This window comes from Phascolarctos cinereus, unplaced genomic scaffold (assembly GCF_003287225.1).
Source record: "Phascolarctos cinereus isolate Bilbo 61053 unplaced genomic scaffold, phaCin_HiC Scaffold_4;HRSCAF=312, whole genome shotgun sequence".
Classification (NCBI taxonomy): domain Eukaryota; kingdom Metazoa; phylum Chordata; class Mammalia; order Diprotodontia; family Phascolarctidae; genus Phascolarctos; species Phascolarctos cinereus.
This window is the reverse complement of record NW_027555847.1, coordinates 441,894,097-441,920,522: the sequence shown is the minus strand read 5'-3', so window position 1 is coordinate 441,920,522 and position 26,426 is coordinate 441,894,097. Positions and strand designations below refer to the sequence as shown.

At 40.0% G+C, this 26,426-nt stretch overlaps 1 protein-coding gene across 2 annotated transcripts in view; it reads right to left on the bottom strand.

Annotated features, from left to right (window-relative positions):
- The window catches only part of SERPINB11 (serpin family B member 11), a 63,275-nt gene that overhangs the window by 25,565 nt on the left and 11,284 nt on the right, over positions 1-26,426 (bottom strand). The window contains exon 2 of one of the 2 annotated variants that reach the window (XM_020995788.2): positions 18,328-18,475. The exons of the other annotated variant lie outside the window; for it this stretch is intronic. The gene's annotated coding sequence lies outside the window, so the exon portion shown is untranslated. The remainder of the gene's footprint in view (positions 1-18,327; positions 18,476-26,426) is intronic. 2 annotated transcript variants of the gene reach the window in all.

Here is a 26,426-nt window from a genome sequence, read left to right as displayed (position 1 = left end):
AACAGATAGTATTTGAACTAAAGCTTGAAGGAAACCAGATTCCAAGAGGGAACCGCAGTGTTCTAAAGTTACAGACACAGGAGTGTCATGTAGGAGGAAGAGAAAGGCCAATTTGGCTAGACCATAGGGTAGGTACATGGATAGGAGTAATCCCTTAGAGACATCTTGCTTTTCTTTTCGTTCCATTTTTCCTGTATTATATTTGTATGCTCTCCACCAATATTGCCCCTACCATTACTTAATATGTAGCCTTCATGAATTCACGTGCCCCCCCCAAAATTATTATTTGCTAGCCATATTTCTGATAATAAGTGTCTCCAAAATTATCTAATCTAGTTTTCAGCAGACAGACAATATGCCATGGAGCCCACATTTGCATCCTTTCTCCCTTGATAGAATTTGCCAGTACATGCATACTACTCACATAACTAGAAGACGCCTCAACCACACTGAGAGAATCCAGTACTGGAGTAAGCCTTCAAGGAAGGCTCATTTTAAATTCCTACACAATCATCTTGGAAGGAAAGTTTGGGGGGGGGGGAAGAAATACTACTTTCTACTCTTCCTGTTTAAGTTAAGAGGTATTCTCTACCAAGAAGCTGGCTATTAATTATTGCGTTACTACTAAGCTGCCACAGGGCACAGCTATTCTTTTGGCCACTATTTGTATCTTTCCCAACAGTTGGATACAAACAAAGCATTCCCAATCAAAATTAAGACATAGATGAAATTTGTCTTTGTTTCTCCAAGCTGCAGTTTTCTCCCTACTCCTACAGGTGAAGATAAACCAGGCTGAGTAAGAAGTGATCACAGCACACTTTACAAAGGGCTATGAGGTATGCAATTATAATAATAAATATTAATAATAGTTATCATTTAAGTAGCCCTTAAGGTTTGCAAAGAACTTCACATATATTATCTCAAATGGTCTCACCATAGCCCTATGAGGGGGAATAAATACAATTAATAACTATTAATATTTAATAAAATAAAAATAATAAATACTATTAAGAGATGGAAAACTGAGTCTGAGAGGTTAAATGATCATACAGGTTAGTGTCTGACGCATGTTTCCAACTCAAATCTGATTCCAATTCTATAAATTAAAACAAAGTGATACCACTCATTGCATGTCTAATAGGCAGTTGAAGATGTAAAACTGTAGGTCAACAGAGACATGAGGGCTGGATAAGTAGATTTGAGAAACTTTAGCCTAGAGATGATAATTAAATTCAAGGGAGGTGATGAGATGACCAGGTGAAATAGAAGAGAAAAGGGCCCATGAAAGAGTCCTGTGGGACACCTAGGATAAGAGGGCATGATCTGGATAAGCATCCAGCAAAGGGGACTGAGAAAAAGCAGTCAGACAAGTGGAAGGAGAACCAGGAGAGACTAGTGTCCAGAAAACCTAGAGAGAAGAAAATATCAAGGACTGGAGGGTGGTCAACAGTCTCAAAGACAACGAGAGGTCAAGAAGGATGAGGAGTAAGAAAAGGACATTGAATTTGGCAATTAAGAGGTCACTGATAATTTTGGAGAGAGCAGTTTCAGTTGAATGATGACGTAGGGAAGGGAGTGGAGACATCTATTGTAAATGATCTTCTCAAGGAGTTTAACCACAAAAGGTAGGAGAGATGTGGGATGATAGTGAAGATGGTTGGATTAGCAAGAGTTTGGAAGGAAGGGGGAAGACATGGGATTATTTTTTAGGTAGTAAGGAAGTAGCCACAAAATCCAGGGCTCTTTCAAGTAGCTTCATACTGATAAGAAAGTGACTTTTCAGCTCTAAGTCCTGCTGATCAGGTCATTATTAGAGGATAGCATGGTGGAAAGGAAAAGTGGACAAAAAGGAGAATCCCAGAGGATCATAAACTGAAGTGTGTGTGTGTGTGTGTGTGTGTGTGTGTGTGTGTGTTTTGTTTTGCTTTGTTTTGTTTTCAAAAGATTTGTTTTATTGGGAGATGAGGAGCTCTTCCAAAAAAAAAAAAGTCATTAACAGGGATGATGTTGAACCTGGAGATGAAAATAAGAATAGAGATGGTGATAGGGAACGTGTATGATAACTGTCCTCAAATGATTGAAAAGTTGTCATGTGGAAAAAGAAATGACAGAATTATTCTTCTCAAGAAGACAAAACCAGAATGAGTGGGTAGCTATTCCCAGAAGAAAGAGTCTGGCTCAATATGAAAAAAAAAATCTTACAATTAGAGGTACCCTTTAATTGGCTATGGGGTACCTCAAAATGGAATGGATCAAGTCAGGGGTAAGTAAATCTCCTGTTACTGAAGGTATTCAAGCTAGATAACCTTTTAAAAGGAATGGGATTCGTGGTTTATTTTGGGGTTGGACTAGGTGACCTCTGGAATGAATATTGGCTCTGGAGTCAAAGTAACCTGGTTTCAAATCCTACAGTAACACTAATTACGAGTTTGACCTTGGGCAAGTCATTTCACTGCCTTGAGCCTCAGTTTTCTCATCTGTAAAATGAGGTTGTTGGTCTAGATCAGTGGCTGTCAAAGTGCGGTCTGAGAACCAGTGGGGTTTGGGTGCCTGAGACCATTTCAGGATATCCAAAATGTCAAAATCATTTTCATATTAATACCAAGATGTTGTTTGCCTATTAAACTATTCCTCCTTTTCCCAATTATATATCTGTACGAGGCCAGATTTTCTTCATATATTTCAACCAAAACATCATATAGCAACAGATTAAATACAGTAGCAGATATGAGCATCTACCTGTTTTAAATTAAGCCAGACATTAGATTTGTAAAAATATGTATGATAATGCTATTCTTCTCACTAATTTTTTTGTTTTGGAAAATATAACTATTTTTCATAAAAACATATTCTTTAATGTGATAGGTTTGTTGTTATTTTTAAATAAATTAATGAATATTTTAGAGTTTTATCAGTTTTAATTTCTAATGTGGTAAATATTGATAGACCCGACCCACGTAAACCCACTCTTTGGGGCATCCTCAATCACTTTTAAGAATGTACAGGGGTCCTGATACCAAAAAGTTTGAGAACCCCTGTTCCAGATCATCTCCTATATCTCTTCCAGCTTTAGATATCATAGCGCGTGATCCCTGATAATTCTATGATTCAGCCTTCAAATATTTGAAAGGCTATTATGTGGAAAAGCAATCAGGTCGAATTACTTATTTTTACCTTCTGTTGAGTTTTGTTTCATCTTTCTGATGGTTCCTCCTATTGGTTTTAATTTTTACTTACAACTTCACTAATGTGAAAATATGTTTAATGGGTATGTAAATTTAAAGCCTATATCAGATTGTGCGCTGTCTTGAGGAGGGGGGGGGAAGGGGGAGAAAAATTTTCAACTCGAAAGCATATGGAAGTGATTGTTGATAAATCAAAATAAATTAATAAAATTTAAAAAAAAAAAAAGGAAAAGCAATCAGACTCCTCTGGAGAATTAGGATGAATGGGTGACATTTAACAGTGCCACACACCAATGAGAAAGTGACTCTTCAGCCTTGGATGCAGTAAATCAGGCCAAGTGGAAGCTGGGAGGTAGGGGCAGGGACTGTTAGGGGAGCTGAGGAAAAGAGGAATAAAATGACTGTTTTTCACTAAATATAAGGGAGATCTCAACAATTTGAGCTGTGAGTTTCTTATCACTGGAAATGCTCAAGAAGCAGATGGAAGACCACATGTAAGGGTGATTATAACAAGACTGCTGTCCTGGTTAAGAGGCTGAACAAGATGTTCTCAACTTTAAGTTTCTCTGATTATAGGTCTTAAGGAATGAATTTTATTTATTTTTATTTTTTTAAATATAAATTTATTTTTAGTTTTCAACATTCACTTCCACAAGTTTTTGAGTTCCAAATTTCTCACCCCTCCCCCCCCCACCCCAAGATGGCATGCATTCTGAATACCCCTTCCCCTAGTCTGCCTTCTCTTCTATCTGTCCCCCCTCCCTTCTCTTATCCCCTTCCCCTTCTATTTTCCTGTAGAGCAGGATAGACTTCTGTACCCCATTTCCTGTAGTTCTTATTTCCCAGTTGCATGTGAAACCATTTTTTGTAAAACACATGTTTTTAAAACTTTGAGTTCCAAATTTTCTCCCTTCCTCCCTCCCCACCCACCCTCATTGAAAAGGCAAGCAACTCAATATAGGTTGTACATGTGCAGTTATGCAAAACACTTCCATAGTAGACATGTTGTGAAAAACTAACTCTATTTCCCTTAATCCTATCCTGCCCTCCCATTTATTCTATTCTTTCTTTTGACCCTGTCCCTCCTCAGAAGTATTTGCTTCTGATTACCCTCTTTCCCAATCTGCCCTTCTCTATCATCCCCTGCTCTTGTCCCCTTCTCCCCCTATTTTCCTGTAGGGTAAGACAGATTTCCATACCCAATTGAATGTGTATGTTATTCTCTCCTTAAGCCAAATCCTATGAGAATAAGATTCACTCATTCCCTCTCACCTTCCCCTGTTTCCCCTCCACTGTGAGAGACTTTTCTGGGTTTTTTTTTGTGAAATAATTTACCCCATTCTACCTCTCCCTTTCTTCTCTGAGTATAATCCTCCCTCATCCCTTAATTTTATTCTCCAGATATGACCCCTTAATCTTCAACTCATCCTGTGCCCTCTATCTATCTATCTATATACATACATATACTTTTTTTCCTCCAACTACCCTAATACAGACAAAGGTCTCATGAGTTATAAATATCATCTTTCCATGCAGGAATATAAACAGTTCAATCTTAATGAGTCTCTTATGATTTCTCTTTCCTGTTTACCTCTTCATGTTCCACTGGAGTCCTGTATTTGAAAGTCAAATTTTCTTTCAGCTCTGGTCTTTTCATCAGGAATGCTTGAAAGTCCTCTATTTCACTGAATGACCATTTTTTCCCCTGAAGGATTATACTCAGTTTTGCTGGGTATGTGATTATTTGTTGTAATCCTCTCTCCTTTCCCCTCTGGAATATTATATTCCAGGCCCTGTGGTCATTTAATGTAGAAGCTGCTAAATCGTGTTATCCTGATTGTGTTTCCACAGTACTTGAATTGTTTTTCTGGCAGCTTGTAATATTTTCTCCTTGACCTGGGAACTCTGGAATTTGGCTACAATATTCCTAGGAGTTTTCCTTTGGGGATCTCTTTCAGGAGGAGATCTGTGGATTCTTTCAATTTCTATTTTGCCCTCTGGTTCTAATATATCAGGGCAGTTTTCCTTGATAATTTCTTGAAAGATGATGTCTAGGCTCTTTTTTTGATCATGGCTTTCAGATAGTCCAATAATTTTTAAATTCTCTCTCCTGGATCTATTTTCCAGGTCAGTTGTTTTTCCAATGAGATATTTCACATTGTTTTCTAATTTTTCATTCTTTTGGATTTGTTTTACAGTGTCTTGATTTCTCATAAAGTCACTAGCTTCCAATTTTTCTATTCTAATTTTTAAGGAAGTATTTTCTTCAGTAATCTTTTGGACTTCCTTTTCCATTTGGCCAATTTTTCTTTTTAGGGCATTTTTCTCCTCATTGGCTTTTTGGACCTCTTTTGCCATTTGGGTTAGGCTATTTTTTAAGGTGTTATTTTCTTCAGTATTTTTTTGGGTCTCCTTTAGCAAGCTGTTGACTTGTTTTTCATGATTTTCTTGCATCACTCTCATTTCTCTTCCCAGTTTTTCCTCTACTTCCCTTACTTGCTTCTCAAAATCCCTTTTGAGCTCTTCCAAGGCCTGGGACTGATTCATATTTTTCTTGGAGGCTTTGGATGTAGGAGCTTTGACTTTGTTGTCTTCTTCTGGTTGTATATTTTGATCTTCTTTTTCACCAAAGTAAGATAATATAGTCTGACTCTTTTTGCGCTGCTTGCTCATGATCCCGGCCAATTACTTGAGTTTTAAACTCTTTGTTAAGGTAAGAGTCTGCTTCCAATGTGGAGAGTGTACTGTCCCAAGCTTCAGGGGTTTGTATAGCTGTTTTCAGAGATACTTGTAGGGACCTGTAAATTTTCAGTTCTTCCAAGGTGGTATGATAAGGGGCGAGGTGTTTACTCCTTTCCTGGCCTGTGACCACAAGTGCTCTTTTCTGTCCTGTAACTGTGAGGAGGGGTTCCTCTCTAGCCACTACAAGCTCCACCAAGCCAGTGCTCCTCCTCACCCCAGCATCGCTGCCCAGAACTGTGACCCAGATTCACACATGGACAAAGCAAGAGATTCCTGCCTGAGCACTGGCAAAGAGATCCCTGCAGTCCCTCTCTGATCAGCCGCTGGATTCCCCCTCAGTCTGTGGGCCAGAAGCTCAGGAAGCAGTTGCCCCCCCCAGGGCCACACTCTTGGGGAATGGAGCTGAAACCCCGCCTTCCTCTCTGAGCACAGGCAGAAACAGACTTTTCCCACTGACCTTCTAAATTGTCTTTGGCATTAGTGGATTGAGGAGTCTAGAAACCTCCACAGCTGCCAATGATTCATTCATCTGAGGCCTGCTCCTGGTTTGCTGTGGCCTGAGTGCCCACACTGCGCTGCGCTCCCAGCCTGGCGCATACACCTTTCTGATCAATCATCCAGGTTGTTTTGGGCTGGAAATTTGTTTCACTCTGTCTTTTTGTGGATTCCGCTGCTTCAGAATTTGTTTAGAGCCATTTTTTATGAGTATTTGGAGGGGTTTGGGGGAGAGCTGAAGAAAGTCACTGCTTTCACTCTGCCATCTGGGTCCGCCCCCCCAGGAATGAAATTTAAAAGAGAAAACATTTTTTAAAAAATTGATTCAGATATGTAAAAATAATGCTAATCGTGATTGTTTTAATATTACACATTTATGTCAGATTCATTTGTAAGTTTGGTTAGAACACTAAATTCTATTCTTTCGAGATCAGTCTTCCATTGCTCATGTACCATAGATTTCTGCTCCAAATTTGACAATATTAGAAGAAATGTTGCTTAAAATAGGTGGAGTGAGCAATGGAGTAAATTTAATCATTTAAGGAGCCCTGAGAAACTCCCCACTCTCATCCCATACCTCCTTACAATATCTCAAGGTACTTAAAATTCCACTATTAAGAAATTCATTCCTTCAGGTCTTAAACAGTGAGTGCTGAAGGTTTTGGGGTTTTTTTGTTTTGTTTTGTTTTGTTTTACTGGAGAGGTTTTTTGGCCCAAGTCTGTGATTTCATCAGTGTAAGGAGCTTCCTGGTGTGAAGAAGTCCTCTACTTGGTATTAAGAGTTTAGCCATCTTTTTTTTTGTTTGTTTGTTTCTTTTGCCCAGGGCTACACAGCTGTTCTGTATCAAAAATCATTACTTGAATTCAAGCCTTTCCTACTCCAAGGACAGCCCCCTATCTACTATAGCATGATGTTCTTGAGAGGCACAATAAGCTCAGGGATTAACTTGTGAGGAAAAATAGTGGGAGGCCAAAGAGACACCTTGACGGGTTGAGAAGGATGACAGAGGGAGAGGGAAAGGGGCATAAAAAGGTGAAGTCAATAATACCATTTATCTCATAACCATTACTAGGCCTGGCCCAATGTATCCAGTGAAGGTAATGTTTTCCACATGAGAATTTTAGGTAAACATGAACAATACCTTTAATGCTTTTCCATCATGCCCAGATTATTCATAGTATCAAAGTCCACATAACTAAATTTAAAGGGAAGTGGAAGAGTAAATACTGGCAGAGGAACAATAGAAAATGGGTCAAATGTTGGAGTGCTGCTGCTGTTGTTGTTAAACTTAGGTTTAAAAACATGTCAGTAACATAAATTCAATTGTTTGGCCATGTGATATAACGGAAAGAATGCTAGGTTCCAAGAGTCAGCACTCCTGACTGAATCTTGACATTGATACTCAGTAGCTATGTCACCTTAGTCAAGTTCCTTCATAATTTCATAATTTATAAAGTAGGGAGCAGAATAAGATTTGTACAACCTACATCACTGGACTGGCTTGGATATCCTTGCCTATGATCCTCTGAACCTAACTAAGCTGGTTCTCCAATGACAGAATCATACTTCCCATTGCCCAGTCCATACTTGTGACTTTTTTAAAATTCTGTAGGATTTGACAGAACTTACATTGTCAAAGATAATAAAATAAAATTTAAAATAGATTATTTTCAAGATCAAGAATAAATTCTGAGATTATGCTATGACTCCATAAGATAATAGAACCAAGAGTGTTTTTTGACCTACCTAAAGTCCCATGGTTAAACAATGGTAGTGTTAGGGCTAGAACCCAATCCCCATGTCTACTGGTTCCTTTTCACTAGATGGCAGTACCATCCCTAGCATTATACTCTAATGAAAGCTAGGTGGCATAGTAGAGAGAATACTGGATTGGGAGTCAGGAAGAACTGACCATTTCACTTCTATTAACAGTTTCCTTATCTATAAACTGAGGGTAATAATAATTCCTACTTCATAAGGATGTTGTAAAGATCAAGTGAAATAATATATACAACATGCTTTCCAAATCTCAAAGTACTAGAATCAATAGCAACACTATAAAAGCAGTTTTGAAAGACTTAAGAACTTTGATCGATGCAGTGATCAATTATCATTTCAGTGGACCCAAAATAAAGAATGTTGCTCCTGCCCCCTGACAGAGAGTTGATGGACTAAATATACAGGATGAGACATGCATTTTTGGACACGTTGCTTGATTATACATATCTGTTGCAAAGGTTGTGTTTTTCTTTTTCTTTTGTGTGTAGGGTGGGGAGAGAGGTGAGAGGGAGAGAGAATAAAGAATTGTTCACTGAACAAAAAATTTAACTCCAAAAAGTGCTAAGTAAATACTAATTATTATTATTAAACGTTATGCAAATTTCTCTAAATTATTATAAAACTCCCCTCTGTGTGTCTAAAATAGACCAGAAATGCAAAGAGAATGTCAAACTTTCTTCTTGCTAAAAACTCTTTTGGGGAAGGAACATTTCTCCTTTCTGCTTATAATATCTTCACATTTACTGTCAGCTGACAAGACAAATCTTTCACAGAAGTTAAAAGTCAATAATCTGTCATCAACTAATCTAATGAACATAGATAAAACCTGGTTATCTTAAGCAGGGATCCTCAGTATGTTTTCTTTCTCAAGCTTGTAGGCACATTGAATCATCTTGCACGGCTTCCTTTTTTGGTTTCCTTTAAAGTATGTCTCACTGGACCAGTTGGCTGCACCAGTTTGACTGCTGTTCTCTAGCTCTGCCACAACTCCATGGATGGGATTAGAACTAGATTTAGAGCTGCTAGGGAACTTGGAGACCATCTAGTCCAATCCCCTTGTTTACAGATAAGCAAGCTGAAGCCCAGAGAAAGGAAGTGACCTGCTCAAACTCACACAGATAGCAAGTGGTAGAGTTTGCTTTTGCACTCAGGTCCACTGCCCCTGACACACTACCTCTGACTGAACTAAATGATCTTTCCAGTTCATGTGCATGAATATTCTCATTTATTCTCTCATATTCTCTCTCTCTCTCTCTCACTCTCTGTTCCCTGCCTTTCTTTTGGCTTTTTCTCTTTATCTCTATGTCTCTCCCTCCTTTTCCCTGTCTCATATATTCATATATATAATATGTATAAATCTATATTATATGAATACACGCATATATACAAACATAAAAATATATACATATGTCTAGTCATATTGGAAAATCATAAGTCTATGTCCTTTAAAAATCATGATTGATCTGTGTTTCTTTTTAAGTCTTTGATGTATGTCAAATGGGAAAGTTCCATGGTTTACCCTATTAATTCTGAGGTGAGACAGCATGATATAGCTGAGCATGATTTGCCTTGGGGTCAGGAAAAGTTCTGCCCCTCTAACTACAAAAGGAGGCCATTTAGTCCAAGGCAGTGGGGGACTTGGAAAGCAAAGTACATAGAAAGGGGAAATGGCAAATTGAATTTGGGGAACACCAAATAATACAGTTTAGCTATAACCCAGAATATGTGAAAGGAATTAATAACATAAAGCAGAAAATGTGTAGCCCTTAAATGTTGAACTAGATTCAGGGCCATAGGGAGCCACCGAAAATTTTTGAAAAGTATGGGAGTAGCGACATGGTCAGACCTGTGCTTTTTTTGAAAAGATTCATTTGATAGCTATGAGAAGGGTTTGGAAATGTGGAAAGACTTGAATCAGGAAGACCAGTTAGGATAGAATGGTTCAGAGGAAAGCTGATGAGGGCCTGAAGGTAAGGTGGTGACCATATGAATGGAAAGAGGAGATGAATACAAAAAAAGGTTGTGGAGATGGAATTAACTGAACTTGGTAAAGTCTTACTGACAAAATGTATCATTCAGTGGCTGTTCCAAACCATCTTCTCTCTTCAAGCCTCCAATTTCACTCTTCCCCACTCTCTTTCAGCAGGAGATTTTGCCTCATCCTATTTTAATGAGGCAATGGAAGGCAAGTCATGAGCTTCCTCTTTTCCCGTATTCTATAGCTCAAAACCCTTCCTCATTGAACACCCATTTTCTCCCCATTTGATTAAGCATCTGAATAAGAGATGCCCTTCACCTTTCAAAGGCCAATTCATCTACTTGTTCCCTTAATCTTAGCATCTTTCCATCCTCTACGGGGATCTTTACCCCCTTCATTGATTCCTCCTTTCTCCTCTTCAGGTATATTTTTATTTGTTGGCTCTTTCCCTGCTACCTACAAATATGCCTCAGGTTTTGTTTAAACCTTCACCTTACCTTGCTATCATATCAAGCTATATTGCCTATACCCACTTCCTTACCATTCACTTCTTGCCTTCGTGTAATTTGGCTTCTGATTCTATCACTCAACTGAAATCTGGCTTACCAAGGATATTGATGATCTCTTGACTACCGAGTCCTATGGCTTTTTCTCTGTCCTCTTTGATCTCTCAGCAGCTTTTAATACTCTCAACCAACCTTTCTCCTTAGGTCTTCACTTTGCCTTTTTCAGTCCCTCAAGACTAGAAAATCCCTTGCATTACTCTCCTATGAAACCTAAGGGAATGGATAGTTATTATAAGCACCTTCAAATAATGTCCCTTTTCACACTTCTCTCCTATCATTCCTTGCTATCCTCATATGCATATATCTTATTAACTTACAATATTCCTGTGCCCTTTTTGTCTATTCTGTTCCTTAACATACTGCTTGCTTATGCCATCTTCTTATCACTGAAAACCTGGAAGGACAATAAGGTATATGGGCCTCCTTAGGAGCTGGCTTCTCTATTCTTGGGATATAAACCCACTTCCTACTTAGTAAGTCAGCTTTACAAGAATAAGGACAGAGTCAAGGTTAGTTTTTCAAAGTAAACATACACAGCACAGAGAGGTATTTTGTTTTGTTTTTCATTTCACCCAAACATGAGCATATCACAGTATAGCCATTGGTCGCAAGGCTCTGTTTTCATAGTGTAATGTTTTCATTATATGAGCTAGGATCACATATTTAGGGATGGAAGGAACCTAGGAAGCCATCTAGTCCCATTCCTTCATCTTACCAATGAGGAAACTGAGGCCCAAGAAGTTAAGCGACTTACTCAAGCATATGCAAGTAGTAATGCTCAGAAATTATATGTAATTTGTAATTAGAATAGATTCTCTTCAGTTCTTTGAACAATTTTTTTTGGTCTTGCTGCTTACCATTCTTGTGTCCCTTTGATTTGGAAGCCTCCTGATCAAATTGAAGAGATATGTATTAAATGATAATAATATGGTGAGATTTTAGAGGATTCCTCCAAAGAATAGCCAGGAGTATCTTGATATACAGATGGAACAAGGTCTCCAGAGGATTACTATCTAAGAGATCAATCCTTCACTCTATGTTCAGTGACATCGATGAAGGACAATGACAGATACATAAAGCTAAAAGGGAGAGTTAAGGTATTTAGTGGTAGAGTCAAGATCCAAGGAGATCTTGGTAAGCTACAGTGATAAGTTTAAGCTAATAACATGAAACTAAATAGTTTTAACTCTAAAGTTACTTAGGTAAAAAAATTTCATAAATACAAAATGAATGAGGTATGACAAGATAACAGTTTCTATGAAAAATATCACGAGATTTTAGTGGACTGCAAGGTCACCATGAGTCAACAATATGACATAGAAACACTCAATATTAATATGAGCTTAGACTACTGCAAGAGAGGCATGATAACTCGAGTGAGTGCAATGATAATCCCGCTGTATCACTTTCATCTTTCACAGATTTTATATAGCACTTTAATGTTTGCAAAGTATTTTACATACATTATCTCATTTGATCCTTACCTCAACCTGGTAAGGTAGACACTAAAGGTATTATTAGGTAAGGAGAATGAGGCTCAGAAAGCTAAAGTGACTTGGCCAGAACCACAGTTAGAAAAAAGAAGAGGCAAGAGTTGACCCCAGCCTCTCCTGGTCCTAAGTCCAACACTCTTTCTCCAACCTCACACTATCTTTCTATTCAAGCCCAAGCACCATATTTTAGGGATGGTGACAAACTGGAGTGCTTCCAAAGGTGAGTGATCATAGCATATGGATTCATCTGAAGAAAAATGAGGCAGAAAGGAGTCTTCTCTTACTTGAGGGGCCATGTGAAAGAAGGTTTTGATTTGTTCTGTTTGGCCAGAAGAGGGTGGAACTAGGAGCAATCCCTTGCAGAAGGGTGGGTTTCAGCTCCAACTGAGGAAAAACTTAAAAAGCTCTCCTAAAAATGGAATGGGCCACTTTGAAAGGTAATAGGGTACCTCCTCACTAGAAGACTTCAAGTGGAGGCTGGATAACCAGTTGTTTTGAATATATTGTGTTGAATTGTATATACTCTACAGAAGAAGGGCAAGACCAACTCCATCTTGCAGAAACCTTGACACTTAGAACCCATATGACAAGCACATTATTATGAAATTACAAACATGATTATAAGGCCAAATGTCTCCAAATTTAAAGTATAGATAAAGCATTTAAGAATGTTAACATAAAAATTACAAAATGTTATAAAATCCTTGACATTCCTTTTCACTCTTGCTTAATCCATTCTCCCCTTATATCTATAAAAATGTAAAGCTGTGCCATGAAGAATCAAAACAGTGTTCAGAGTAATTGGATTCTGTTTCCACTCTGCTTTGACCTCTATAACTGGGCTTTGGTCTAATTTTAGACAAGTCTGAAGGATTGTCCAACTCTGAGGTTCTGCAGTTCTGTGAAAACTGGATCCATGTTATCCCAAAATTAACATCTAGTAAGTCGAAGTTCAGGCCGTGGCTTTTGGACAAGAACCTTTCACTGAGCGCTATAGAGACGTTGGGAACATGGCCCATTACTAGCATTCCTTAAGGCATACAGATTTAGGAGTCTTCAAAGGGGTCTCAGAGTAGCTTAATTTTTGCCTTTCGGATGAATTCTCCTCCCCAGCTAATTCAGAGAGAATAACTTTCCTGTTCTGAGCCTTTTCCAGGGCTAGAGCATATTATTTCTTTGTTCTCCTAGGGATTGGGCTACAGTCTCACTGGATGACCTTAGTTCTTGTCTCTGCCTCCCCAGTCTACTACTATACCTTGGCAAAGACATCTCTGACCTCATTTCTTTACTGAGGATGCCCCACCTGACTGAGGGGTTATCTCTAAGGATTTGGGGTGGGGGAAGGTAGAGTAAATAGCCTGTCATCATAATTAACCCCTCCTCAAAGCCACTAATTAGAGCCCATTCACAGAGATATAGAAGTTGTTAAGGACTTTAAATATGCTGTTTATTCTCTTCACAGTTTGATGCTTTCATTGTAAGTTCTAGAATCATAGATTTAGAGATGAAAGCAACCTAGGAGACCATCTAGTCCAAGGGTAGAGAACCTGTGGCCTCAAAGCCACACACGGCTCTCTAGGTCCTCAGCTGTGGCCCTTTGACAGAATCAAACTTCAGATTCAGTCAAAGGGCTCAGCTTGAGGACCTACAGAGCCACGTGCAGCCTCAAGGCTAGGGGTTCCCCACCCCTGTTCTAGTCCAACTCCCTCATCTTACAGGTAAGGAAACTATGACCCATGATGTTAAGTGACTCAACCAAGTTCATACAAGTAGTAAGCCTTGGAGATAAAATATCTTTTTTAATAGTTAGAGGAACCATTTCTCCGAACACTCTACAGCAGATCACGCTGGAGATGCAAAGGAGGTCAGGAGGCTTCCACAGAGAGAACTTCTGAGAGCCAAAAACCTTGAAGGGTCACAAGGGAATCTGATGGATAGGGTAAGATGCAATGGCTCTCCTGAAGGCTATGGCTAGAGCGGGGAAGGGCCCATTTTGCAAAGTACCACTTGACTGCCCTGAATTTAAACTCACACAATTACTAGCAAAACCTAGTTTTATGCCCTAAATCAATAGAACTCAGGTTCAAGTTCTGACTTTGATACCTCCTGTGTATCTTTGGGCAAGTCACTCCCTGGACCTCAGCAACTTCCAGTGAAAAATGAAGGAGTTGAGCTAGACAACCTCTAAGCTCTACTCTATCTCTAGATCCTATGACCACATGCTCTATTAAACAATATCTTAGAAATAAAGCAAGTTTAAGGCATAATTTACACTTTGAATTCATCAAATATCATCATTTAAATTCATTTAATCTTGTTACCTTCTCTCAAAATGGTTGAAGGCAGAAACTGCCTTCATTTGGTCACCATTTGGTCTGGATGGAGCAGAATATATCAGGCCATCAACACTTACGGCCTGGAGATGATTTGGGGAGAGGTACAGGGTGCCTCTATGTCTGCCAGTGTCTTACATTTGCTAAGTGTACAGCCTGAGTTCATGCTTGAATTTTCCCATTAACTCATCCTCCAGGGAATCTTTAAACCTCCCTTCTTCAGTGTCAGAGCTGAGCAGTTCTCTGGGGTATAATCTGTTTGTTTATCGACATGGGTGTTTACATCATTCTTCGCTAAAACTCAGTGTTCCAGGGAGCTGGAAGCCCAACAATGAAAGACCGAGGTCACAGAGCCTCAGAGGTAGCCCAAAGTGAGGAGCCCATATTCCAGGAACTCAGTCTGAAAAGCAGATAAAATTAAATGGAGAATCGACAGCTTTGGAGATATCAATGCCCATAATCTTCTAACATGAACTGTTTGTAATAAATCATTTAGGGATTAGAGCAATTATTCATTCTAGCTAAAAGAATACCCAAGATTTGATATAATCTAACACAAACCTGGAGGCAGCTTGGTGGCACAGTGGTTAGAATGCTAGGACTGAAGTCAGGAAGACTCTTCTTGCCAAGTTCAAATCTAGCCTCAGACACTCACTAGCTGTGTGACCCAGACAAGTCACTCAGCCTAGTCTGTCTCAGTTTCCTCATCTACAAAATGAGCTGGGGAAGGAAATGGCAAACCACTCCAGGATCTTTGCCAAGAACACCCCAAAATGGGGTCATGAAGAGTCACGCATGACTGAAACAACTCAACAACAAAATTACTTATTAGAACCTTTCTCTATCAATATTCTGGGGTCCATTTGCTGGGAAGAGCTTATAAGGTCCTTCAGGTACATAAGAAACTTGAATCCATTTCAACATGTTCCAAATGAAACATGACTCAAACTGAATTCTATTCTCTGATACATGAACTCTAAGCACAGGTCCCATGTTTCTATTTATTTTTCCCTATAATATATTTTATTAGTATTCATAAAGTTAACCATTGAATTACAAAATTAATTTTAATTATGTACCTAACAAAGAGAGGGAGACAGCAGAGAATATGATCTTTTTTTTTAATCTAAAGCTTTGGTTTGCAATATTTGCATTTTATTTCATTTCAAGTATCTTTATGCTTTTGAATATGATATTATTTGCATTAATTTGTAGGTTCTAACTTGCAGGCTTCCAACCACTTAAAATTTCAGGAACTAGGAAGATTTAATCTAGTGTAAATCACAATAAGTTGATATACACACACACACACACACACACACACACACACACACACAAACTGTGGGAGAAAGCCTGAATTTACACCCACAAGCTTGTTGGAGTGACTGTTTGCAATTTGGAGTTTTGTGTATCAGAACTGGAGTCCATATCTCTGCTTCTTCATTCATGACCCAGAGGTCTGTCAGTCTTTCTAGCAGTTAATCATGGTTCCTTCCACAATTCCATGAGTAACCACGTTGATCCTTAATCAATGGATTCAGTGACCTTCACTGAAAACTCCCTCTACCAGAAATAATAAGACCTCATATTTTTACAGGATGAATTCTAAATCTTTTATTTTCTTCTAATTATATCTCAATTCAAGAAAAGAAAAAAATAAGAAACATGAAAAAGTCATAATAGATGGAATCTCAGGAACAGATATTCAGCGACAGGAAAGGTTCCAAGAAGACTATATAATTGGGAATTTTTAAAAAAAACCTAGAGGATGGATTCAAAGAGAAAGAAGTAGTCCAAGGTATTCCTTTGTATGGGGATACTGTGTGCCTGTTCTAGAGACAGGATAGCTTTCCTGGGGGTGGGGGTAAGGTACGGGTGAAGAGGAAGGGGGAAAGGGGATCTAGAAGGAATTGAGGTGGGTAAGAAGAGAAATACCAAGGTGTGAGCTGCTCTGGTTTAGGAAACAGGAACTGTTCAATTCAGAAATTAGGAGCAGGTTAGGGGGTAGGGGTGGGTGGGGCTCCAAGAAAGAAGGGGGTGGTTCTGGGGTAAGAAAAGTGTTCTTCATATGACTTGAAGGATAAAATGGCATGCAAAGAAAGAAAATTGCCTCGGAGAGGGAAATAAATCCCCAAGATCAGACTGCATTCCTGTTCTTGAGGCAAAGCCTTCCCCAGGCACTTACTGTATGACCCTGGGCAACTTCTCTTAGCCTCAGTTTCTTCTTTTGTAAAATAGGAATTATTTTGATCCTTACCTCACATGGTTGTTATAAGGATCCAAACAAAAAATAGATGTAAAGTGCTTTGTAAACCTTAAAGCACTATATAGACGCTAGTTATTATTATTAAATATGCCAATCACTGTGACCTTGGACAAGTCACTTATCCTTGAAGGGTCTTAGTTTCTTCATCCATAAAATGAAGGACTAGGTAATAATTACTGACTTTTTATTCAGTAATTTAAATGCATTGCCTCATTTGATCCTCTCTACAACACTGTAACATGGGTACCACAGGTATTATTTCCTTATTTTATAGCTGAGGCAGCCAAGGCCCACAGAAGTCAAGTGATTTGTCCAGTCACATAGCTAGTAAGCATTCAATGTGGGATTTGAAACCAGGGCTCTTTGGGCTCCAAATTCAACTCTTTTCTCTACTAACCCTGCTGCCTCTCTAGCTGACTGCTAGGGTTCCTTACAGCTCTCATATTTTTGACCCAAGGCCTCTAAGACAAGATTTCTACAATGGGATACTCATGCCCAGTCAGTTACTGGCCCATTTCCCACATCCCTTTCCTCTCACTACACAATACGCCCTTCGCTCAGTCTCAACCTTGCCCAACCTGCCTGAAAAAGTAGGAACTTGGCAAACGGTTCATTGCCTCACAATAATAAGAGCTTTTGAAACGGGTACCTGCTTCATGCTTCAGATTGTGACTCCAAAAATTGTTCACATCAGAGGCAAATCTTCATAATTTCCTCCTGAAGTAACAAGTACAGTTCTCCCTGTTTCAAAAGGGTAGGGAGCTGACACAAAGGGAAATGAAAGGAATTGCCCTAAGACATAAATCAAGTCACTTACAGAACCAGTCTGATAGAGAGAATGCCTTTATTTGTCACCCCATCAGCTATGCTACATTTCTTTATGATCTCATGATGCCATACTCATTGGGAAGAGGACTACAAATAAGGCTGCCTCAGAGTAAAACCAAAAGGTTTTCGCCTCTCCAACCAAATGGTTTTGATTCATATCAGTTTGTCCTTCCCCCAAAATAATATTTTCTTTCAAAGTGGAGGAATACAGAGGCCATCTAATCCAACCCCCTCATTTCACAGCCGAGGAAATTGCTACAGAGAGAGCAAGTGACTTACCTGAGGTAGCACAGGTGGTAAGTATGTTAGAGAACCTGGATCCAAACTTTGGTCCTCTGACTCTAAATCTAGACCCTTTCCACTAGTTACTCAAGAAGTAAGGGCTCATTTTTACATGACTTCAAAATTACATGAAATGAACAGCATTCGGACATATGAACATAATCACCAAAGTCTGCCCTAAGAGCAATTCCCCCACTATTTAAAAAGCTCATACTGCTATGGTATAAAAATGCAACCTTCCACTGCCTTCATGGGTCCCCCATTCATAGCTGCTGTTAGCAGCATAGCAACAGCTATAGTATCAAAACAACTGGGTTTTACTGGATTTTCTTTCCTGATATCTTTTTTTTCTTTTCTTTTTCTTGTTTCTTTTATTTACCTTTTTGCTTTTTCCAGGTGAAGTTTACAGCTTGGCCAGTGAGGCTGGGGTTGCATTCATCGTGAGGAAATATAAATCCTTTGGCTTCTTGCCCCTCCTCCTTAGAGGCTTTCCGTTTGTGTCTTGGTGATTCAGCCTCCTAAGTCACCTGGAGGAGAGGTACAGCACTTATAAGGAAATCCCTTTGAGAGCCAACTTTGGCTTGCTTTCCATCCTGTAAAAACTCTCGCAGGACACAGATTGCTTTCCAGAGATGCACCTAATTCTCATTTCCCTTTTCAGTGACAAATGTGGGAAGATTTCTCAGATTCGATTCTGCCCCTGAAGACTTTAAAGAAAGATCTCCTTTAAGAAAAAAAAAAGAGAGAGAGAGAGATAGCTCTACTTAGGAAAAAAGTGGTTCCCCCTTCCAAATGCTGGTGTGTTTCACTGGGTTCTTCTGGGTGGCTCCTGATCAGAGGGGAAAGAAGGGCATCTAGCAGGGCACATCCCACCCTCAGGTTTTCTTGTTCATCCGAAGCTGAGGCATTTGTTTTATGTGGTGCTTGGGTAATTCCTGAGCACATCTCCTTAAAAGAACAGGAGAGTGAGTTCAAGGAAGGAGCTTAATTTGCGGTTACAGTTTAAAAGCTTGGTGGGGAAAAGCTGCAGACGCCCTAACCCCTGGCAAACCTTGCACTGAGAGCTGATTCAGGTGGGTGGAGGGAGGGATGTGGCTGCATTGGGGTAAAGAGGAAAGAGAGCAAGGAAAAGCCTTAACTTACAGAATCTAGAAGCAGAGAATGAAGCAACACTCCGCTCACTGGGGCCCAACAGCCCCAACAGCCTTCAACAAGAACCAGAGTATTACTGGTAGACTATATTTTTGATACTTAGATTTCAAAGATAGGTCTTTAGGGCTGGCAAGCCATTGGATGGATAATCTCACTAACAAGTAGGCTTTCCCCATCTCCTAGATTACATAATCAGGAAGAAACATTTTAAGGGCCTCCTATGTGCCAGGCACTGGCAAAGACTAGCTTAAAATGACAATTGCCACTATCTGGTTGTTGCCCTGAAACAGGCGTTCACACCCACCCACAGAATGAAAAAGATCCAGATACCTGTCAAGTCTTTCTTTGACCAGACCAGGGGATGTTTCTAATGCTGAATCAACCACACCTGCAGCCTTCACTCACCTATAAACCTGATATCCATTCATTAAAACAGCTCAGTTGCCTCTTTGGTGACTCCCAGTTTCATCTGCCATAAGCCCAAAGGAAGAAAGGATTGGACCTAGAGAGCTTGGTTCAGCCCTTGGTTTAGTGATTGTCTGGTCTGGGGATAAAGCTGACAGAAGAAAGCCTTGTATAAACTTCAGGCACCACCCTTTTACATCTCCAAATACAGCCCAGGTGAAGAGAATGAAAGTCATAAGATTTAAAACTAGAAGGATTCTCAGAGGACATCTAATCCAACCCCCTCATTTTACAGATGAAGAAACTGAACAGTGATTTGTCAAAGATCATCCAGGCAGTAAAGAGCGGAACTGTTCCAAACCCAGGTTTTCTAACTACAAAACCACTGTTTCCCCTTCCCACATGCCTCCTCCCTTCTTACACAGACAAATTGCACCTTACTGGCAGTCTTCCGATACTACTTGAAAAGACTTTGCCCAACCCTACCCCAACTACCAACCCCCTAAAAATTGAAAAATTCCCAAAGGAAGACAATGACTTTCATTCCAAAGTGCAAGAGAGGGCTTATAATTTGAATGATCCCTAGGGAAAAAATGAGACAAAAGAAATCATAAGTGTAAACAGCTGATACAAAATCTTCTGATAGAACTTTTGATTGAGGGAGTCAAAGGGAAAGAATTTTAGAAGCTGTGGTAGTAGAGAAGAAAGACACCAGTGAAAGGAATGTTTCTCTACCTATCCTTATCACTTATTACAGTGTTCTGCATACCATAGGAATGCAATAAGAGATTCTTTAAGATGTAGTCAATTCTAGAGCTGGTCTTCTAACAACAAACAGGCTGGTTTCTACACACAAGGTATCACTAGTGCAAGCGCGCGCACACACACACACACACACACACACACTAAAGATATAAAGATACAACGTAATGATTTGAAGAACATTGGTACTTAGGTGGCACAGTGGATAGAGTACTGGGCCTAGAGTCAGGAAGACTTGAGTTCAGATCCAACCTCAGACCCTCACTAGCTGGGCAAATCACTTTACTTCAGTTTCCAAAACTATAAAATGGGGCTAATAACAGCATCTACCTTGCAAGGTGGGGAGGTTCAAATGAGATGATAATTGTAAAAAACACTTAGCCCTGTGCCTAGCACATAGTAAACACTACATAAATACTTATTCCCTTTCCCCTTCCCTCCTTTTCATGGTTGCCTCTGATGCTCCCTAACAAGGCCTTCTATAAAATATGGCGTCCACCACTAGAATGTAAATGCTGGGGGTGGTAAACGGAAGCAGAATGCAGTGGGAATCACCTCCCTAGTCCTAAACACTTTCATGGATACCAGATCATACTACTGACTCATAGTGAACTTGTGGTCTTTTTTTTTTTTTGGTGAGGCAATTGGGGTTAAGTGACTTGCCCAGAGTCACATAGCTAGTGAGTGTTATGTGGCTGAGGCTGGATTTGAACTCAGGTCCTCCTGACTCCAGGGCCAGTGCTCTATCTACTGTGCCACCTAGCTGCCCCCAACTTGTGTTCTTCTAAGAGCACATTCTTGCAGGCCACAGCTGTTGCACACAAACCCTAGAAAAACAAGATAATATATTTTTGTAAAACTGTTAAATACTGTGGAAACTGGAGCTACTACCATTATCAATGACCATGGAATGGGGTCTGGCCCATGCCCAGAGCACCTTCGACGCTATTCACTCATATGGAGGAGACTATTTCCTGGGGAGTCGAGATGAAGTGAATGGAAGTGCCTCGGAGACAGTGGTCTTTGAAACATATATAGATATTCTGTAACTGGTTCTGGTCAGCTAACCATATGGTTTGGAGAACACTCATTTGATTAGATGCTTGGCCAAAACTAGGGTGCCTTCAAAAGGCCTTAGATGAAATTGATCAGTCTTTATTCAGCTCCTCAATCTTGGTTTGACTCCACTGTTGGTGCACATTGAGACACAATGATGTGTGGGGAGAAGACTTGAGCCTTCTCCCCCGAGGCTGACATATGACCCTATGAAAACAGGCCTTGGCCCTGTTGTCTCATTGTTTTAGGTAGAGGTGTTGGAGGCTCCAGCCTTGTGACTTTTAAAAAGGTGAGGAGAATGACCCTCCAGAGGGCTCCCAGCCTCCCAGAGTCCTGGAGGAGTTTTGGAGGTGAGTTCAGCATTGATGCCTCAGGTGCTAGAGGTGACCTTTGTGAGTAACCTTTAAAACCCATTCCAGCTTAGATGTGGAATCAGCTACCAATCATACTAATACAAATTCACCTAGATGTGAATTTGGTAGGACTAATGTCATACAGAAATTGTGCTAAGAGTGTGACCTCTCTCCTCAGAGACCACCTTGGTATAGGGGAGAGCATGACGTTGAAGTGTGGGGGGTAAATATATATTTGTTCTCGTTATATTCTTGAAGTAAATATTCTTTTTAAAAAATTAATTCATGTTAAATGGTTAAATAGACCTGGGGCACTAATCAGTTACTGACTTGAGCGATAGTAGTAGAGATACCCACTAACTCCTGACTCTGGAAAAATAAGACAGAACATAGTCATTACATGCAGATGAATTTATGTCAGAATAAGTGACCATTTTGCTTGAATTTTTAATATATTTGAAAATTATTAAATAGCTTGAATTGATGAGGTCTAGAAGTTTAGGGACCCCCAGATCATGACATGCATGCTCTGTCTGAAAGAATTCAACCCAAATCTTCTTTCAGCAAGAGGAAAAGTTTATTAGAGATAAACCATACAGGCCAGACTCTTAAGGAATCTGAACATTACTGGCGCCCATAAGGACAAGCGGGCATGAGAAAATTTCAGCATTTAAATGGGGGCCAGGATGATACATTCAAGTAATTTTGGGTGACCAGAGGAGGGGCTGGGAAGAGGGTCTGGGTAACTTAGGGAAAATTCCAATTGGAATGTCTGAGAGATTAAATAAACAATGGGGATCGATAGATTGAATAGATAATGAAGGAGACTGGTAGGTAGAGGATCAAAGGTGGGACTAGGGCTTTCAAAGGGAGATAAGGAGAGTTCATAAGGAAAGGCCATTGAGTGGAGTATAGCCTCATGTAGCCATTTGAGACTGGAGTGAGGTTAAAAAAAAGTTCAAAGGTTTTCTGGGGCCCATAGACAAATGAGAGCCAAATTCTTTTTGGTGTGAGGGGCAAAGGTCTCTCCTTGGGCCCATACCCTATCAGAATGGGAATGAAAGTTAAAAACACCTTCTCTTAGCTCACTCCCCCATCTCACACTGAAACTAGCACACTGGAGGACTAGAGGTCTCCAGAAGGGTGGTTATTACTATTTTCATAATTCTAGGGGTAACCTTTTAGGTGATTATCCTCCTAATCAACCTCAAAAGTCCCCATTGATATGCTTCTCCTTAATAGTCAGCCAGTAGACTCACTTAGTCCTTCAGCAATGGCATTTACTCAAATAGCATAGCAAGAATACTAGTTACAAAGCATTTCCCCAAAAAAACCAAAACAAACAAACAAAAAAAGCAAGCACGTTCCTTCTTGGGCACACAGAGTCAGTGAGAGGGCAAAACGTGAGCATGGACTTAAAATATAAGTACAGTGAAGTACTCACATAGCAAATGCTCATAGCCAAAGTGACTCACATCCCTAGAAATTCAGGACCTCAATGATATTTCTTTCTACAGCAGATCCCCTCAAAATTCACTAAGGGTACAACTGTATCTCTGCAGGATGAATAGCCCAAATAAGTTCAATCCTGATAGGAAGCAGTGTCTTAACCAGATGGGTCAATTCACTGCTGAGATGGATGAGACCAGTCACTAGGTAACTGGACTGCTACAAAACTAGATCTCTCCATTGCTGAGCAGCTGATGCCAGACTGAGAGGGGCATCACTCTGCCCCTGGACATACATCATTTTAGGCCTTGCCATTGAACTCTTCTAAGGGCACTGCGTCTCTACTGCACAAGCTGATCTGCTGCATTCTTTGGATTTGTTCTTCCATGGACAGATGTAGTACTTCACTGACCTCCATCACTGGTTAGCTGTGGGGCATTAGTAGTGTTACAATATTTTTATCAGGAGCTTTCTGCCCTCTTTCAGCTATGTCAATGACCCTTAGACTAGTATTAACAGAAGTGGATTTGTTTTGTTTTGTTTTGTTTTACTCCCTCAGAGCCTCAGCTTTGAGATTTATCACCTCTAGGCAGGAGATAAAAGAGATCTACTCTTTCCAGTTAAATAATCCTTCCTGATTCAAAGCCAGTCCCCAGAGTAAGATACTCCATCTTGGCTTATGGTAATTGGTCTCAATCCAGTCAGTTACACTTCCCAGAGTTCTTTTGGAGTCTTGTGCAGATGAATGGGTAAGGTGAAAGGTCAGAATACAGCCTGTGCTCTAGAGGCAACTTCATCTTCTTTGCTGGTCTCTTCACATAAAAACTGAGCTAGTCAAGCCTCAGAGGCTTGAGATAAATAAGATAAAGAAAGCTTCTTTTGAATCTGAAGGGCTTCCCCTTTACTTTTCACTGTCTGTCTTCTTACCCTCCTTTCCAGGGCACCATATTTATTACATAAATAAATATGAACACCTGGTTAGCATGTTTCTTATCATCATCATATCTTAACCACAGAATCTCAGAGTTGGAAGGGAGCTCAGGGCCCATTGTCCCCCACTAGTTCAATCAGTACCCCAACAAGAATACCCCCTACAATGAGAGTGGCATGAATACCTCCAGCGAGGGATCTCAGTTCTAATGGCAGTCCATTCTACTTTGCAACAGCACTAATGGTTAGGAAGCTTTTACTTATTTTGAGTGTGATATATAATAAGCACTTAACTAATGCTTGTTGGTTGATTGATGGATTAGTTATGACATCTTCCCATTGATCTTATTCATTGGATTATTCTTTCTCAACTCTATTGATTTGTAAGTCCATAAAGCATCTGGTAGGTGCACAGGATCAAGAGTCAGGGCACCTAAGTCTTAGCCTTTGCTCTGACAGTGGTGCTCTTTGCGGGGCTTCTTAAACTTTTTCCACTGGCGACCCCTTTTGGAGTTTCAGCGGCTATTTGTTGGCATTGTGTGTCCTGAGGGCATACATAGCAAAGAGAGTGTGCATGCTTTGTGTTCAGAACCAAGGCTTCAGTGAAGTTGTGGAATGCAAAACAGGCAAGCGCTGCCAGAAACACCTCGGATTCATCACCAATTTGATTTTAATTAATTTTGGGTCATTGCACGTTCAGAAACCTTTTACTGTTGTCAAACCACAGTTTAAGAAGGATTGCTGTGTAACCCTGGACTTTAAAACACTTTACTCTATGGACCTCAGTTTCCTCTTAGATAAAATGAGTAAGTTGGGATATATCCATAAGGTCTCTTCCAGCCTAATACTCTATTAGAAAGAAGAGCAATTGGTCCAAATACCTTCTCCAAACCTTCACAGAGAATAATTACCACCCCCAACATCTAAAAATGTTACCCTCCTAGATGCAAGCAACCACACCCTCTTGCCAATGATGCTTTCGCCTTCAAGTTTACAATGTAGTTGACTGGTCTTGTCTGCACACGATAAACCTATTATCAGCTCCAATTTTTCTGAGGGAAAATTCTGCAAAAGGAAAAATTAGATGAAAAATACAACTTGTCCTGATTGCTCACATACCTACAAATTACTGCCACTGATGATACTAAACTGGTTTGGAAGTTCCTAAAACAACAGGATATACGGATCCTGGATCAACCCATAGTAAAGAAAACATGAGTAAGGGAACATCGATTTTGTTGGTCAGTATGTTTTATGGTTTTTGTTTTATATCTCTGTCCCATAATCCTAATTTTCTTGATAACCTGTTTGCTTATAGACTATCAAGCTCCTAAAGAGTTTATAGATAAGGAAAATGATGCTTAAAGTTGAGTGACTTATCCAAGCTAACACAGCTGTTGTGACAGAAACTCAAACCCAGGTCTCCTGATTCTCTGTGAAATTCTCTTTCCACCGTGCAACACTTTTGTAGACTCATGCCCAAGTACCTATCCACTTCACCTAGGTATGGATGGCAAAGGCACAGAGGATAGAGCACTGGGCTTGAAATCAGGAATACCTGAGTTCAAATCTAGCTTCAGGCACTCAGGCGCTCACGGTAGAAATGTATACCAGATATAGGACAACTTTTATTTCAACCCACAGAAAGAATGCAAAACAATGTAAAGGACCCATGAGAGTCCATAACGATCAAGAAAATGTCCTTTCCTCTGGCGACTCCCCATTCTATCTCAGGAATCGATAAAGGGCGTATGCTTTATAGTACCATCCTAAGTTCTCATACTCCCTTCAAAAAGGTAAAAAACTTGGTGTTACTAGCCAGGCACCTCCACATTCTCACCTTCTACTCAAGTAACCTATATAGGCTGACAGCCTTATAATACCACCCTAAGAGACTGGTCTCCCTTAGGAAGCAAAATGAACTTGAGGTTGTTAGAGAAGCAAACCTTATAACGGAACTTCAAGGAGTAATTTATGGCAATGTTGAGTTTTTTCCTTCCCTTGCTTAGCTACTTACTGCTCTTCCAAATCCAGGTTCATGCGCTCAGTCCTTGGCTAGTCTTAGCACTCCTCCAGAAGGGTGGTCATTTCAGGGACACTTGACCCTTCCCCAAGAGGCTAGTATTCAAGAATCCCCACACCTCAGCTAGCTGGCTCCTCTCTCCATAGCTGCCATCACTGAACTTAAGTGATTCTACCACTGCTACTCCATAACAAAGCTCAGCAACTTGGGAGCCATGGATTCTTTCTACTCCACCACTGATCTCTGCTCCTGCCATCTCTTGAGATGAGAGGTTCAATCACTTCTTCTCTACAGCTACCATTTCTAGTGTGGGAATGGAATGGGCACTTGATCTCTAGGAGTCTGTAC